Below are 17,732 nucleotides of genomic sequence, written 5' to 3' on the forward strand. Positions count from 1 at the left end.
CGTCCCTAGTTTCACGAAATACAGGAGCTGCCAATCTGCGTCAGGAACCTTGCTTCGCTAAAACTAATTAGTGTGAAGTCATAAATTAAATCGCTAATAAAAGTCAATAAACATTAATAATTATAAATGTAAACAGCATCTTGAAAAACATATATATTAAATATTTTTATTTTAGTTGAGTTTTATTTTTTTTAGACAGCGCGAAAATGTATCATAACTTGTCAACTATTAGGAGATATGGCTTTTTAAGAAATTACTGACCATCTTATGATGTAAGATAAGATATGGTTTTTTTTAAAGAAAGCACTGACCATTTTTTGATGTAACTTTACTTAGGAGATATGGTCTTTTGTGTAGCGGTTTTTGGGCATCAAAGAAGATATGAAAAAGTATTTTGAACAAATTTTTTTTATTTTGGGAAAAAGTATAACTATTTTAGTACTTTGCTTATTATTGTAAGCAGTTGTTTTTAGTGCGATTTTTTGGAGTTTCCAGGGCTGGAATTCAGCGGAAATTTTTGTGGTGAAATCTTGATTTGTGTTATTTAAACTAGTTTTTTTATTGTATATATAGATTCAGCACCGTGAAAAACTCCTAGGGCACTTCTATTGTGCAGCCACCAAACTTGTGATTTCAATGAATTCCTGATTTCAGAGAAATTAAACCGGAAAAAGCCACAGGAAAAGCTTCCAAAAAGTCGCACTCAAGACAACTCCTTATTGTAGTATGGGTATATGGTTGTTAAGAAATAAGGTCATTTTCAGAGATATTAAGATATTTATTTTGGCTCAAATTTCCAATATCATCTCCCATTTCAGGGTCTACTTTTCTATCAAAAAATTAAAACCTCATGGAAGAGAAGAGTTCCTTTTCCATCCATATCACAAGATTGGTAGTGGGACTTTTTTGATGGAGCAACTCAAGGGAAGGTGTGTGGAGAAGAAGGGATGATCAAGTTGTATAACAGATCAATCGATTTTAGAATTGGTCTTGGATTTGGATCAATACCAACGCTGAATTGATAGTTGTGTGGACTCTCATGATGCTTGCTAAATTAAAAAAAATTAATAACATACACATTCTTGGCCACTCAAAATGTGCTCATCTGGAGGTGCTACATTTTGAAGCATGGAAAAGAACTTTGAAATTGGATCGAGGCTTAATTATTTTTGAAGATCACATTGACAACAAAATTGAGAGCACTCACTCCATTCCTATTGCCATCCTGACCTAAAGCACAACACCCTGTATTTAGCTAACAAACAAAAAGTGCTCACATTTTAGCTCCGAGATTGCATGCCACCACTAGGAGTCCTGTTTTTTTTACAAGTGCCCTCTTATGAAATCTTGTTTATGTTGTACTTTCAAGTTGTATTTCTGGTTTTCTTCTAGTTGTTATAGAAGTGATTTTTTCAATATGTTACAGTTATTATTGATCAACTTATTCAACTCTATTTGGGGCTCTAGTATGTTAGAGTTATTATTGATCAACTTATTCAACTCTATTTGGGACTCTAGTTTGAACATTCTGGCCTTTTTCAACCAGTTTTGAGTCTACAACGTCAATGTCTACATCGTCAATCTCTTTATTAGTGATACGTCCAGTTGATCAACTTATTCAACTCTATTTGGGACTCTAGGTGAGTTTTGAGTCTACAGCTTCAATCTCTTTATTAGTGATATGTCCAGTCATATTTCTGAGAAGTGGTAATTTTATAAATTTGTACTTTTTTTATTCGTCTTTATGAATAAAAAATGCATCCTTTTACAGAGTAAAAAAACTACTATGGGGACAATTATTATTGGATAATGTCAAATTAGTAGTGACGATAGTTATCATTGGTTGTTAGTGTGAATGGGCATTGTTTCATTATTGTTATTTAAAGAAAACTACACACTTGAAATTGTTATGCTAGTGATCCATAAGGGAACACGCTTTCACTCCTAACAACTACCAACTATTTCTTAATCTTGAATCATTAACCTATTTCCTTACATCTAAAAACACAAACACATGAATTAAAAACATCAATATTTCTTACCAATTGCTCCTTCATCTTGATCATTAATCTATTTTCTTACAACTAAAAACACAAAGCACATGAATTAGGAACATCAATATTTTTATAATTTATTAAAAAATGATGTCAAAATCCTATTTATATTGATAAGAAAAATAATCGTGACATAAATGTTTTTTAACCTCTAGTTCTTTTACATGAGGGAAAATAAAATTTAATAAAGCTTTGCAACGTGTTTTAAACGGTTTTGTTAGGTAAAAAGTATAATATTATTAGAAATAATAATTAAAAGTTACAAATAAATAAATAAATAAAAGAAGAAGAAGAAAAGATTGAATTAAATTTCCGTAGATTTCGCTCGTCGAGTGACACGGCGAACGAGTAAAACAATGAGGACGATGCAAAGTGTTTGTCAGAAGAGTCCGTTTCACTTAGGGTTTGGATCGAAATCACGAGGGTTTTTTATTTTTTTATTCGTTATAAAGATTAAATGATTAATGTTATGAGGTTATAAATTCGTCAGAAATAAAATTTATTTTAAAAATAAAAAATCAAAAAATTATATATTTTAGTAAGTAGTGTCATAATAGTAGATTTTTAATTAATGTGTAATTTTGAAAACAATTTATAAATTTATTCAAATTTTTGAAAAATTTTAACAATTACATTTTTATTTTATGATTTTTTTTGTGGATATATATATATATATATATATATATATATATATATATATATATATAATATTTTAAATATGAAATTATTTTATATATAGATTTATTTTTATATATAATATTTACATATATAATCCACTTAATATAAGAAAAACATCTAAAATTATTATGTCACTACTTAAATAAAATATTCTTAAATTATAACGAGAAATCTTTAACAAAAAAAATTTGAAGCCTTATTACCAGGGCTACAATACTATTGCAACAATTAAGTAAATTCCAACAAACACATTTGCAATATTTTATGACTTCCTATATCAATATAGAGATATTTTTTAAAATGCAATCTAAGTTCTACCTCTAAGCTCTTGCTACATTTGAGTCCATTTCTAAGTTAACACAACTTCTTTACCTTCATCATCGATTTTTACCAACTTCTTTACCTTCATCATGGAAATTGATTTTTACCTTCATAAATTGATTTCTAATTGGAACTTATATTATAGTCTCAATTTTACATTTATTGTCTATCAAATATAAATCTATTAATAACTTAAAGTCTCCCAATACCTATAAATATTTTTCTATTGTTTTTTTCATAATATTTCAAAATAATATAATGTATTGATAAGAAAAACAGTGTTCCCTTCATTATAAATCTTTATAGCTCTTTGGTACATGTCTTTTCATAATTAAATATGTGTTTCTTTAACATTATATGCTATTTTTCTTTCAATCATTTTTACCTATCTTTAATAGCTAGCTTGATTTTATGGACAACTTGTGTAGGAATCATATAAGCCCTTGAAATATCAAGTTGTCAAGTAATACAAGGTAAAGACTTATGAGTTTTTGTAAATGCATTAGTTATTTAAGAATATAGACAACAAACAAAATCCAATTAATGTCATTTGTTATAGAAATTTTTGTTATAAATTATTTTAAAGCGAAATAGAAATTCATTGTTTTAACTAAACACTTAGTGAATCTTAACTTTGTGAATTCAAGTATAAAAAACTCCCACTTAAAAACTTTAACAAATTTATTTGTTTTAATATTTTGAAAATTTGTTTTAATATTTTGAAGTAGAAACCTAAATTCAAAAGTTGAAGAAGATCTAACTATTATAATGTCACCTACAAAATGAACCTTGCAAATCACAGGGTTTAATAATTAAAAAGTTTTAAGATCTTTATGCATAAGCACTAGGGGAAGTTTTATTTTAGATACAATAACTTTTGTTGCATAAGAGGTAGGTACTAAGTAGCAACACTGCATATTACACTTGTTAAAGAATAGAAATTATGAAAACTTTAAATGTTTTATTTGGAACATTAAAGAATTTCCTCTGAGGATGTATGGAAAATTAAGTGATTTATAGAATATAATTAAATATTCTAATTATTATTATTCAAAAATTTCTATTGATTCATTTTTATTATTATTTAAGAAAAAATATGTTAAGTAGAATAATTTGTTGGTGTTGAGTAAGGATTCAAGGTGTCACTATTAAACCCTACCAAATGCTTATTCACCCTGGGTTTTTAATTTATTTCTCAATATTCAAGGAAGACAAGCTCTTAATTTAGCAAAAACAGTGTTAGTTCATGATTGAGATAAATAACATAAATATTCTATAAAAAAGGTTATGATGTGGAAATATGTATAAAAGGAAATATCAACCATGAACGTATTATTAAGATTTTTAATTCTTGAGTGAAATGTTAAGGTATACAAATTATCTTAAAAATAAACTTTGTATATAAAATTAGAAGAAAAAAAGAGTGTTTCTGTGTGTAGTTTCTTATGTAATATGAGGTTAAGTTGTAACCAAGTTCTAAAGTTATAATATTCAAGTTTCATGTATAAGCTATATATGATAAGTATAAAAAGTGCTTAATCATTTCCCATCTTTCCAGTAATTTTATGGAAATCTGGATGTCCTTATAAAATCATCATTTTCTCATGGTTGGTATTCCATAATAAAAATTTGTCATGGGATAATTTACAAAAGAGGAATTGGTCTGGGCCTGGGTATTGCTATGCATGCAGATCGGCTGAGGAAAACAATTATCACATGTTTTTTCAATGTCCTATTACCTAGAAACTCTAGCGTGTACTTGCTACATATTTTGGTTTCTCATATGTATCTCATTCCTCTATAAAAGAAGCTTTTGTTTGGTGGAGCTGTCAGAAAGAATCATGGAGGCCAATCATTTTGCTAGTTCTTTGGTTTATATGGAAATGGAGGAATAATATTATATTTCAGGACAGAAAGGAAAATTTCATGGGTGTTTTTGATAACATTATTTCCCTCTTCAACACTATCCTAGCGAAAGCTTCTCAGCGTATTAAGTCAAATCAATCAGAATGATCTCCAGAACTTATGGTTTTCCCAAGAGCATATTTTGACGGGGCAGCTCAAAATGACATATGCGGATGTGGGGTCCATATTATTATGGAGAACGACTTGCAATATCGAATTTTTTGGAACGGGGGAAAGGGTACCAATAATAAAGCAGAGGCTATGGCACTGGCAGGACTTCTTACTATCAGCCATTTTCTAAACATTCAGTCCCTTTTGATTTGCGGAGACTCCAAAATTATTATTGATCATGTCACAGGGAAGAATCATATCAAAAAACAACATCTTGTTGGTTGGATGAATAGAATCATGTCTCTATGGGGGTGGATGGAGGGATACTCAATTCAACATATCTACAGAGCTCAAAACTCCCAAGCCGATATATTATCCAAGAAAGGTCTACTCTCACAAAAGGGTTTCTGGAATATGGATGTAATTTTTGGAGCGGAAACTTTCTCCATTCAGGAATTCTCTCTCCCTGGTACATAACCTCAAATTTTATTTGCAAACTCCCAGGTATGTCTTTCCTGCTTACTGTATTTTGGGTTATTTGCATAGGCCACTGTTATTCTCCCTGATGGTTGAAATGATCCTTTTTGCTCCACTGGATAATGCTGGATTTGCATTTTCGCTATCTTTCTATCTATCTAGGTTGTCTTGTCTCCTTCACAAGCATCCTACTATCTATTCATCTACTATGGGGATATATTTAGGCCAACCGACTTTTCTGGAATTGATATTGTTCAGATTTTGATCTAATCTATATTACAAGCTATATATGATGTAATATATTTTGTCCTTTATATATTTTATATAATACTATCAAGCTTTTTTCGCTCTGAAAAAATGTATGGAGTTAAACACTAAGTGCTTCTAAATGCGATATGATTCCCCTCTCGAGTAGCCACAATAGTAACTAGACATGATGTTAGGTATTTATTGGATACTAATAATTGGTTGAAATTGTATTTTGGTTATGGAATCTAACTTAAAAAAGCCTGTGATTAGCTAAGAGCTCATCTTCCTCCAACTAAAAGAAACATGTTAGCATCTCAAAACCTAAAAGCATCCTGCAAGAGTGGAAGCCTCCCCTCTTACAGACTGCCATTAGGTTATTCCAAATGGCTTGGTTTTGTCTACATATGATGATGTTGTTACACATCAAAGTCTTGAGATTGTACCAATAGAGGCTATGTTAGTAGCCCTAAGTATTGTAGAGATTTTCCTGCTTTAAAAAAGAAATATGATACTACAAAGGGTCACACATTCATCTTCCAATGATCTAATGTAACTTTGCTAATACACCAAAAACCCATGATAATTTCCAACTGAGTTTATATTCTAGTCTTGTGCTCTTGAATTTCCCTAGATACTACTTGAATTAAGACACTATTTCTTTCTAGTTGCCCTTCATGCCTCCTTAGCATCCATTGAGTGTCCTCACTAGATTCTATGGACAGATGATAGAGAAGCAATCCACTAATGAGAATGTGCCCAAATTGAGAAAAGATAGAATACACACCAAAATCAAAGTAGGAACCCGCTTTCTCTATCACAATGAGAGGTGACTAGAACAACAAGCCCCCACTACCAATGTCAACATTACCAGAGACATCTAAGGCAATCACCTAGGAATATGTAGAGGGAAGATCTTTAATATCGAAACCAACCATCTAGAACCTAGAAAGGAGAATCCAAAAAAAAAAACCAAGCCAACAAGAAGAACAAATTCAATAGTAAAAATTCAAGACTAGGGGCTAAGTCTTTCCCCAACACTTACCAAAAAGTAGAGGTGGAATTGAAAGAGGTCAACCACTTATTTGTAAGTTCGCTAGAAAAACCACCATTCCATCAATCTAAAATTTAGGAGGATCATTCAGATTAGATCAATATATAATTATCCATCTATCTTGGTATTTTCTCAGTGGAAAAATTGGAGGAGTTGGCATGCAAGGCTCATTTTAGTGGTAAGTCCCCATTTGGAAAACTTGGATTCAAAACCTTTTGGATCCATGTTGAGGCATCAAATGACATTCTCTAGGGTTACATTGTTTGGAACTTACAAACGTACCCTAAATGTTAATCTACACACCGAGATCTCTCCAACAATGCAAAAAACACCTCAATCAGAGCTCATATACAAATGTTATGCCCCCTGTAAGTTGACTTGCCTTGTTGACCACCATGGTTATGTATAATGCCATGGCAAGCCCCATTGCTCACACATTTGGGGCTAGCCACATGTGGACTTTTGAGAATATTTTAGAAGGTCCAAAACCTTATCACAATTTAAGGTTGAGGAAGTCAAGACCTTACTGTTAGATGTTTATTAAACTATGTGAAATGCCAAGTCACTAAGATAAGAAAGAATTATATTCTTTAGTATTGTATCTTGTTCTATAGCTAAGTAAAACATGTAAAAATAGTATTTTGTGAGCATAATAGAAAAAAAATAAAAATAAAATAAATAAAAATTGGGACAGTCATTTAAGCCACAATATCAAAAAATAACAATATGATGAATTCACATTTAATTTAGATATGTTTTTTTAATATTTTTATTAATATATATATATAATTTTTGAAATACTTCATATATATATATATATATATATATATATATATATATATATATATATATAATTTTTGAAATAATTCTTTTATATATAACTTTTAGCAGGGGCTTCCACAAAGCTTGCTACAGTGCTGCTACAGTTCCACACGCTCTACGCGCTATGTTGTTGTCGCACTCTGCTGTCTTGGCCTTGTTGTGTCTCTTCGTTTGTCTTCACTGATCGACCTCTGGTGAACTTAGTGCGAACCTACTTGGACCTTTCACGCTCTGCGACCTGGTACATGGCTTCCTCGCCTTTCAACGGTCTAGTGTCCCTTCGAACCTTTGGCGAACCCCTAATGAACTTCGAGTGAAGATTATGAGACAACTACTACACAACAGACGATTTATAAAAGCGCACAGGTATTCAAATGCGGAAAATGCCTTCTCATATTATTTCTCAGAAATGGATACAGATTACAGGTTACAGAGAGTATTCCTTACAGAGATAGACTATCATTGCATTTATCGGACTTTTTCTTTTCACAGAGGAATAAGCATTACCGAAGGCTTCCTGGCAACAGATAGGCTCTACCTCAGAATATACAGACTTGACTGATATACAAACTTGACTGACTTCAGACTACTAATAGATCTGGCCACTTTAGGTTCTTACCAGTGCCGAGCACACTGATACGCAGGCTTCTCAGATCTCTAAGACTCTAAGACTCTCCGAATGTGAATGCCTCAGCAATGAACCTTACTCTCAATTTATAACAAATGAGAGGGGACAAACATTATTGTAGGGCATCATACAAAGGGATGGAATCATTGCTTTCGGGTAACACCGAGGTGACATCCGCACAAAGATTCTTGGTCCAGAAAAGTAAATCCTACAGAAAAATATGTTGTCTGCATTATTTACAAAGTGGATGCTTTTGTCCAGCAAAGCCCACGAGAAAAGCTGGCCACAATCAAGTCCTTGTGACTGGACAACATTATTACAATAATGGATGCTTTTGTCGGTAAAGCCCATGAGAACCGTCAGAATACAGTAATGTCAGGGAATCTATGTTTTTTGTACAATAATTCATCCCATGCTTTGGTGAAAATCCTCCGAACAATCATAGGTTTCCCTAAAATGATTTGATGCTTAACTTTAGTTAAAACCAACCATTCATAATGGCGGGTCATATATTCTCTTAGGGTTTTATTGTCATCACGAAAGGGTGACCATTCACCTATTGTCATCTTTTGACAATTTTGTATGGGATGTGAAAACAGTCTGGATGTTATGTTCAAAACAAATATCACAGTGGAATCTGCAGTATCCTTCATGATAGAGTGGGTCCATTGTTGTTCTGTTAACACCGTAGTCGGCCCACCATTTTTGTAACCAATCGCACTGTTGATTTCTTTGCATTATACCCGTTGTACTAAATTTTAATTTAGTATAATGGGTTTCTTATTTGTCATCTACATTAAGGAAATCCCACCATAGCTGTTTGTATGCTGCAAAGTCATATACTGTATCCGGGAAAAGAAGCTTAGGATCTCCTCCTAGCCATAATGTAGAGGTCTGAGTAGGCATGGGCCACGCCAGATTCCTGGTTCGATGAATGCAGAAATATTTTTCATAAATTCCATTGTGGATTCCTCCATGACACCATATACTTGAAATATCATGAAAGTCTCTTTGAAGAACATCTTCTGCATATAAGGCATCCCTTTTTGCCTTTGTGTAAATTATATCATGTATCCATTTACTCCCTTTGGATACACTCTTCTTTCTGGTACAAGACGTTGAATGTCAGTATGTGCTTACAGATTAGCATCCAGTACTTTTGTATTTCTCAGCTGCCATGTAGGCTTCCAATTTTCTTTGTATTCTTCCCAGTCCTCGTTGTCTGGTATAGTGCGCAGGACTTCTTGTTTTTGCTCTTGGTCCCATTCTGTAACTATGACCATGATATGTTCCTGAGGCTGGATAAACTCTCTGCTAAGAAAATCTGGGAGACAGTTTTTTGTGCCCTTTATATGTTCAACTTGAAAAGCGAAGTTAGCAAAGAGTGCTTGCCACCTGGCAAATTTTGCCTCGCCTGGTTTCTTGATGTCCTTAGTTAATACCTTCTGTAAGGCTGAAGCATCAGTTCGGAGCAAAAACTGTCTGTTTATTAAATAGACATCAAATCTATTGATGCAGTTCCACGCAGCTTTGACTTCTTTCTCAATTATGGAATAATTCTGCTCAGCGGGATTCCAAGTTCCAGATGCAGATTCCTCCCCATCCTATATTACTAGCATCTGTTTCAACAATTTTGAATGCATTGTCGTCAGAGACATATAGAATAGGAAGAGATTTTACCTTGTCTTTGATGTTCTGAACAGCTCTAGTGTGTTCTTCTGTCCACTGAGGTGGATTCTTTTTAAGCCTTTTATTTAATATACTCCTGTCAGTGGCACAATCTTGATAAAAGTTACTAACATAATTCAAACAGCCTAAAAACCTTTGAAGTTGGTTTTTGTCTCTAATAACATCTGGAAATTTGCCAGCAAATTCAAGCGCATGCTTTTGTAGAGAAATTTGGCCATTGAAAATAGTATGGCCGAGAAATTTGATAGTAGTTTGGAAAACTTCTATCTTTTTCTTACTTAAAACTAGACCATTATGCTTTACCAGCTGCTTAAATGTATGAACATGCTTGAAATGGTCCTGGATGTTCTTAGAAAAGATTAGAATGTCATCAATGTAAACTATAAGCCAGTCAAAGTATGGCTTAAATATTTTATCCATTACCTTCTGGAATTTAGATGGAGCATTTTTCAAACCAAAAGGCATGACATTCCACTCATAGTGGCCTGTTGGGATGTTGAAGGCGGTCTTGAAATTATCTTTCTCTGAAATGGCTACTTGCCAAAATCCTGCCTTCAAGTCAAACTTTGAAAATATCTTAGCTCCTGCTATCCTTGCAATCAGATCTCCTTTGTGAGGGATCGGATAGGTGTCATTTGCAAGAACAGAATTTAGAGGTTTGAAATTTATTACCAGCCTTGGGATACCTCTGATTTGTTCTGCTCTTTTGTTGACATAGAATCCATAACAGTTCCAGGGACTGTCAGATTCTCTGATGAGCTTTCTGTCTAAGAGTTGTTTAATCTCTTTTTCGCAGAGATCTCTATATTCTTTACTCATAGGAATAGCTCTACTTTTACAGGGCTTACCTGTATATCCTTCTTTGTATGGAAGCTCAATAGTATGTTGCTTTCGGTGCCAGAATGCATTTGGTTCTTCTGAGCAGCATTCGTCCTCAATTTGTTTTTTCAATTCCTCAATTTTTCTCCTAACCTGAGGATTCTTCAGCTGTTCTTCTACCTTAAGTGTAGATTTCAGATCTTTCAGATCTGTCAGTTTGGCTTCTGCTTTGTCCAAATTTTGGACAGTTTGGACCATTGTAGAGACTCTAGGATTTGAGATATAGGGCAACTCAATCCTTTTCGTTATTCCTTTTGAAGTAGGAACAAAAGTAAAATAACCAACTTTGTTTTCTTTTAATCCTGTTGACCCATATGGCTCAACAGCTACTAGGAATATATTTCCTAGAAAATAGTCAACTGGGATGTCTGCTACTGCAAATTTCAAATTGATGCAATGATGTTCAAAATAGATAGAAGTCTTAGGAACTTCATACTTGAGCATTTAATTGTCCAATCCTACAACATTTCTTTTTGCATAAACCCAACATTTTGTTGGTATCACTTTCTTATTTAAAATGTTCACATCAGCTCCTGAGTCAAGGAGTGTTGTGAGTTCAAACATTTCTCCCTTTATGCAGATGTTCACTTTTACATGATGTTGCTGGTAGGAGATAGCTAGAATTCTCATTTCTTGAAATCCAAAGACAGGGTCTTTCTTTCCTTCAACAATTTCAAGATTTGGGTTAAGATTTTTGGCATATTCTGCTGTGTCCCATGAATGAGAATTTTCCTCTACAACTTGCTTTCCTTTCTTTATTTCAGCAATTTGGGATTTCAAGGTAGAGATTTCAGATTTAATATTATGAATTTCTCTACTCACTTCCCCCAAGGTAAGTGAACGCACCTTGTCTGGCTTCTCTTGATGTCTCTGGAAGGACCTGGTATTCCTTTCAAAAGAAGCATCAACAAATAATGGATTTTTACCTGAATTTCTGGAAGAACTGGATTTGAGCTGGTCCATGAATGCCTCTGTTAGCCGACTCTTCATTTCTCCATCTTCCATTGCTCGAATCTGAGAAAGAATTTTTATCTCATCTTCTTTTGTGGCAACCATTAGGATTTTCTCCTTCTGTGGTCTAAAGGACATTTCTTCAGAACTGGAATCACTGTATGATTCTGAATTAGAATTATAATGCATCTGACAAGCACATTCTTCCGATTCAGGACAAGAACAGGATGTCGTTTCAGAATTTGAACAATCTTTCATGTGTGCTTGTAATTCTTCTTGAGACGAAGAACTAAAGGAATCAAAAGATGATTCTTCCAGTTGTTGCTACTGGATTTGGTCTTTAATTACCACATTTGGGCAGCGTTCTGTCCTGTGAGTGCAGGAACCACACTTCATGCATTGTATCTGTCCCTCTTGCTTGATATTTTTACCTCTCTAAAAAGAGGCTTGGGACTTCTTCCCTCTGTTTTTCTTAGATTCTTCTCCTTCTGGACATCTTGAGGATGTATGTCCAGTCTTGCCACACAACCAACAAGTGAGATTGTTCCATTTCTCTTGTTTGGATGTATGTAAATGAATGTCAGAGGGTCTATAATAATGTGTCCTGGGGACATACCTGTAGTAACCCTTCCTGGCTTTAGAGGAGTGACTTTTAAGCCACTGAGAATACTTTCTTCGATCTTTGTAGCCTTTTTCATTCTGTTTATACTCCTTTTTAGCCCGTTTCTTTTCTTTTCTTCTCTTGACTAAAGGGTCATCAACTATAAGTCCATATTTACTGCAAATGGACTTCTTGTCTGGGAGCTTTGAAAGTTTTTCCAAAGATTTGTTTACTTTGGAACTTGTGCATAAGCTTACTAATGTTTTTGTAATGTGAGAATAAATCTCACCCCATGTATATGATTCAAATGGCAACTGGAAAACTTCTTGCAACCTGATATAATCAACAAATCTGGATGGAAGAGCAGCAAGATATACCTGTTTCCATAACAGATTCTTTGAATCTTTCACTTCATAGATTCTTTGCATCCAATCCCTGTGAAAGTCTTCATATTGTGACATCTTGTGACATTTGAGATTCATGAGTGTTGCACAAAAAATTTTCACCTTGACATTCTGCAATCTGTATGAGTGGTAATGGACTCACACAGATTGCAGAATGTCAAGGTGAATTTTTTTGTGCAACAGATTGCCCCCTAAAGTGCGAAGTCTATAATAGATGAAGATAGAATTTGTCATCTAAGAAGAGTGAAGTACTTTATCATTTCAAGGATCATCCTGTGGACACCCCAGTCAAAACCTGTAAAAACATTCAATGCAAATCCGTGTGAGAGTTTCCTTTTGAGAATCTGCAATCACAAACAAGCACACATCAAATAACACCTGCATAGCTAATATCATAAATCATGTTCATTATGGTGATCAAGGAATCCATAAAATAAACCATAAAACACAGCTTATTGAGAAAAATAAACTTATTTGTATTAACTTTGAAATAGAAGAACTTTACAACCCTTGGTGCCTTGATGTTGTACAAGCTCTTCCCAGGGTCCGAAACAGGAATCTCATTTACTTTGACAAGCCTCACACTCTTCCAAATGACATCAAAGAGGTATGTAATCTCTCCTCACAAAAGCTCAATTAGGAAGACTAAGTTCCAGCAGCATTTCACCTCAAAAATATTCAGCTTTCAACCTCCCAAGTAACCAGCCCAATGCTTCATTTTATAGTGCAAAGGAAGGAGGTTACAGGTCCACCTATGAAGGGATAGAGTCCTCCTTCAAAGGGATAAGATCCTCACATCAAGGGGTTAGCTCCTTAAGGTATGGGATGCATGAACCTTAAAGGAGCGAACTTGCCACCTCAAGATTCCTTTGAGAAGCTTCTAGAAATGACTCAAAGTGAGTTTTTAAGAATATACTTATGCCTTTTTGACTTTTACAGGGGTCTGCACCCATAACACAGAGACAGAGCGGTCAGGTACGCAGGGGACATGACCTTTAGGTGCGGGATCGCAGGAAATGCTAAGAGAAAGTGCGGAACCGGAGTTTTAGAGACTTTTGAGGGCTTTTTCTTATTTTCATGGCTTGACATGAAGAACTGAGGCTTAAGACTTGCAAAGGAGGAAAGTATGAGTGGTAATGGACTCACACAGATTGCAGAATGTCAAGGTGACAATTTTTTGTGCAACAGATTGCCCCCTAAAGTGCGAAGTCTGTAATAGATGAAGATAGAATTTTTCATCTAAGAAGAGTGATGTACTTTATCATTTCAAGGATCATCCTGTGGACACCCCAGTCGGAACCTGTAAAAACATTCAATGCAATATATATATATATATATATATATGTGTGTGTGTGTGTGTGTGTGTGTGTGTGTGTGTGAACATATCATCACTGAGGTAGGCATTCCCATACTTAGATCAAAACTGACTAGAAAACTAACTAAATTGCTCTAATACAGGAATGATTTTGTAATACATCACGAGTATAGACATATGTAGACACAGTATGGGCGCAACCATCTGTTTATGAATAGTCCACTGTATAATGAATAACAAAATTCCTCGCAGCCTGGATGGTAGAAACTAGATCGAGGGTCTTGATTTCTGCTTCCTGAACTAGTACGATTCTATCCATGCGAATGAACGTGTCGAAGTCGAACATGGTAGAAACCACTTAATTACTAGTCAATGATGTGAATTATTAGCAAGTGTGAGAGAAACCACCAATAACGTCAATGGCTCTCAAAGTACTAGGCACAATCCATGAAATGCGAATAAATGAGTTGATGTCGAACATGTCATAGAATCCTTTGATCGAAGGTCAATGATGCAACCTATCGTCAAAGGCAAGAAACCTACCATTAGGGCATGCATATTCCAAGGTACTGACGATTTCTAGATCATCTTTCTAGATAATGAGCTAAAGTTGATAGAAAGTGATCTGTCGTAGGCAAGCTCACAATACGAAATCATAGATCAAGTTTTGAAGAAATATATTTGGCAAGGACTAACTCAGGGATGGTCAAAATGGATGACAAATATTTTGCAAATGAATGGTTTATTTGAACTGACCTCTTAAACACATAACGACACTAACAGATGGTTTGGTGATAATTGACCCAAAGCTAATACCCAGAAACCGGCTGAAGACTTTCAATATGGTCTGATTCACTGTTAGGCAAAGGATTTCCGAACCCAAGTAAACAAAAAATGTTGTGTTCAAGAGTGGTTGACTGCTTTTCTAAAACACAAAGTATAACAAACAGGTTCATTTTTCTCTCTTTTCCCCCACCATTTCTGGCAAGTACTTCTTTGTTTTTTACAAGCTTGAGGAGGATAACATTTGCTTGGTTATAAGCTCATCCTTCGGATGAGTCCAACTTAGTTTAAAATTCGAACCCTAAGAAGGAGTGGTTTGTTCATGTTTAAAATTGAACATGTCCTTTACTGTTAAATTTTAACGAGTCCAGTATAGGAAAAACTCGGTGTTTTATAATTTTAGGGAGTCACAAGAAAAACTTAAGGAAACTCCATGGGTATCCTTTTTCATAAATTTGTGTCCCCCAAGCCCGAAAAAGTATAAAATAATACTTAAGAGAATTTCTTGACCATTACGATCAAGGAGTACTTTTCATAATTAGTGGCTCCGATCTGAAAAAGTAAAAAAGCGATCGAAGACACGTCGTTTTATAACCAATATCGAACTTGAAACGACAAAAGTCCGGCGATCTTTTCATGTTTATACGGTCAGAAAAGAGTTGTAAGTGGACTGCCCTTTTAATTCTGTTTAACGAGTTAAAAAGGGAAAAACTCGGCAATCTTTTCATATTTTATGAGTCAGAAAAGAGCTTAAAGAGGACTCCAATGTTTCATTTTTTCGTAAATTTTGGAAGAGTCCGAAAAAAGTGAAGAAGTATGCTCTTTGTTGAAAATGATCAATTATCCCTGAACATCCAATATTCTGCACAAAACTCAAAACATTACTCATACCTATTTAAGATAAATAAAATGCATCAAAAAATTACCTTTTGAAAGTGAAAAATAAATAAATTAAAAATTCATTTATTCGAAAAAGCTTATAAAAAGGGCTTTTGTAAATTCATTTTTACCGTTTGATTTCAGAGTGAGAAGTGAGAGCTTTTGGGTAAGAAACTTCCTGTGAATATTGCGGAAAATCCGTCCGTTGGAATCGAAAACCGTCAGCTCCAGGTAATCCACATCATCCCTATCTTGCATTTCAACCATTTACATTTCGTTTTTAGGCTTTAAAATTTATTTTTTAAAGAGAATTTGATTTAGAAAAATGCTCACGGAGGTCCGCAGGGGCAACATGCAACCCCTGCGGACCCCGACTTTTTTCTACAAAGGAAAAAGTCATGGGTCCGCACCTATTGCTTACGACGAGTGTGGACCTACGCACTGTCCCTAACCAGTGGGTGCGGACCCCACGAAATAGGTTTTAAAATTTCAAATTTCTCCATTTCCGCCCAAAAAATTTTGAACTAAATTGTTCTAATATGTCTTTTTTGCAATGTAGGACATACAAAATGCTTATTTGGCGGGAATGCAAGCATGAGGATGTGGACCTTGCCGCAATAAATCATCAACCCACATTGGATGCATTGAGGGCATGCAGACTGTTTAAATTCTAGGCCATACCCGGCATGAGGGCCCAAGTAGACTTCTTGCAATGGCTGGTAGACAGGTGGAACATACAGGACCAGTGTTTCATGATTGGTGACCACCCACTCGAAATTGAGCTAGAGGACATATATTTTTTGATTGGTTTACCTAAGAGAGGCGAACAATTATCTATTTTCGGGACTAGGCCAGGTGGCCAGTCTATCACTAGTCTCCGATTGGAGTTTTGCAATGATCAACCAGAGGACAAACAGATCAATTTAAAACTATCGCCCATCCTGAACTTAAGGTTATTGTTTTCACTGTCACCAGACTATGCGAGAGTGCAGCATTGCATGTAGCTACCGGATCCCAGATGCAAATGGCAGTAGACTGTTATCGAGGTACCATCTTCAACTGGTGCGAGGCTGTGTTGGTGAATGTAAAAGGCCAACTAACTAGAGCAAAGAATGGAAAACTAAAAAACTTTGGATATGGTTTCCTAGTTGTGAGCTTTGGTCTAGAGAGGGTCCCTATGTTGGTCCCACAGCAGCTTTCTGTTGAGGTTGGACTTCCTTGAGAGCCTAGGATAATGCGTTGGGTTGCAGTGATGGCCCGTCATCCTGAGGAGGGTTCAGAGGTTGTTCGATTTCCGCCTGAGTATTTTCGTTGGTTGAGGAACCAAATTTTTGTGATTCAGGATTTTCCATATGCTGGGATGGATTATCGTGGTGACCCAGACATGACTCTTCCACCAGGAGAGTAGTGGGATGATTCAGGTAAAATCATTCTCAACATTTTCTAAGTTTTCTATTTTTTTTTTTTTTAAATCGTCCAAAACTGATAACAAAAAGTTTTAAATGCAGATGTGGGTCCACGACGACTAGCCGCTCTCCAGCCTTATGAGAGGAGACACCTAGCTGCAGCAGTACCGGCCCCACAAGACCAATCTACAGAGACCCTGACCGAATTGGAGAATCATCTAGAGCATTTGACAACAGATATTCCAGAGACTGGCATAGATGATATTCCACTTAGGTTACAACAATATGTGATTGGGGTCCCAGGACCTTTTAGGAGGTTCCTTTGTAGGGTGGCCCGAGTAGTGGTTTCTTATCGTGATCATCACTAGGGATAGGATGATTGCTTTTGTAGACTCATACGACATTTTATGTCTTTTTGTACTATCATTTTTGCCGATCATAAGGTGTTTTTCAACCTATGATCGAAGACGATGTATATTTGACACACTTCTATGCTATGATATATTACTATTACTAGCTATCTTGTATA

The sequence above is a fragment of the Pinus tabuliformis genome, chromosome 6, assembly GCF_031772625.1.
Source record: "Pinus tabuliformis cultivar Carrire ecotype Pingquan chromosome 6, CPIR1, whole genome shotgun sequence".
NCBI classification, from domain to species: domain Eukaryota; kingdom Viridiplantae; phylum Streptophyta; class Pinopsida; order Pinales; family Pinaceae; genus Pinus; species Pinus tabuliformis.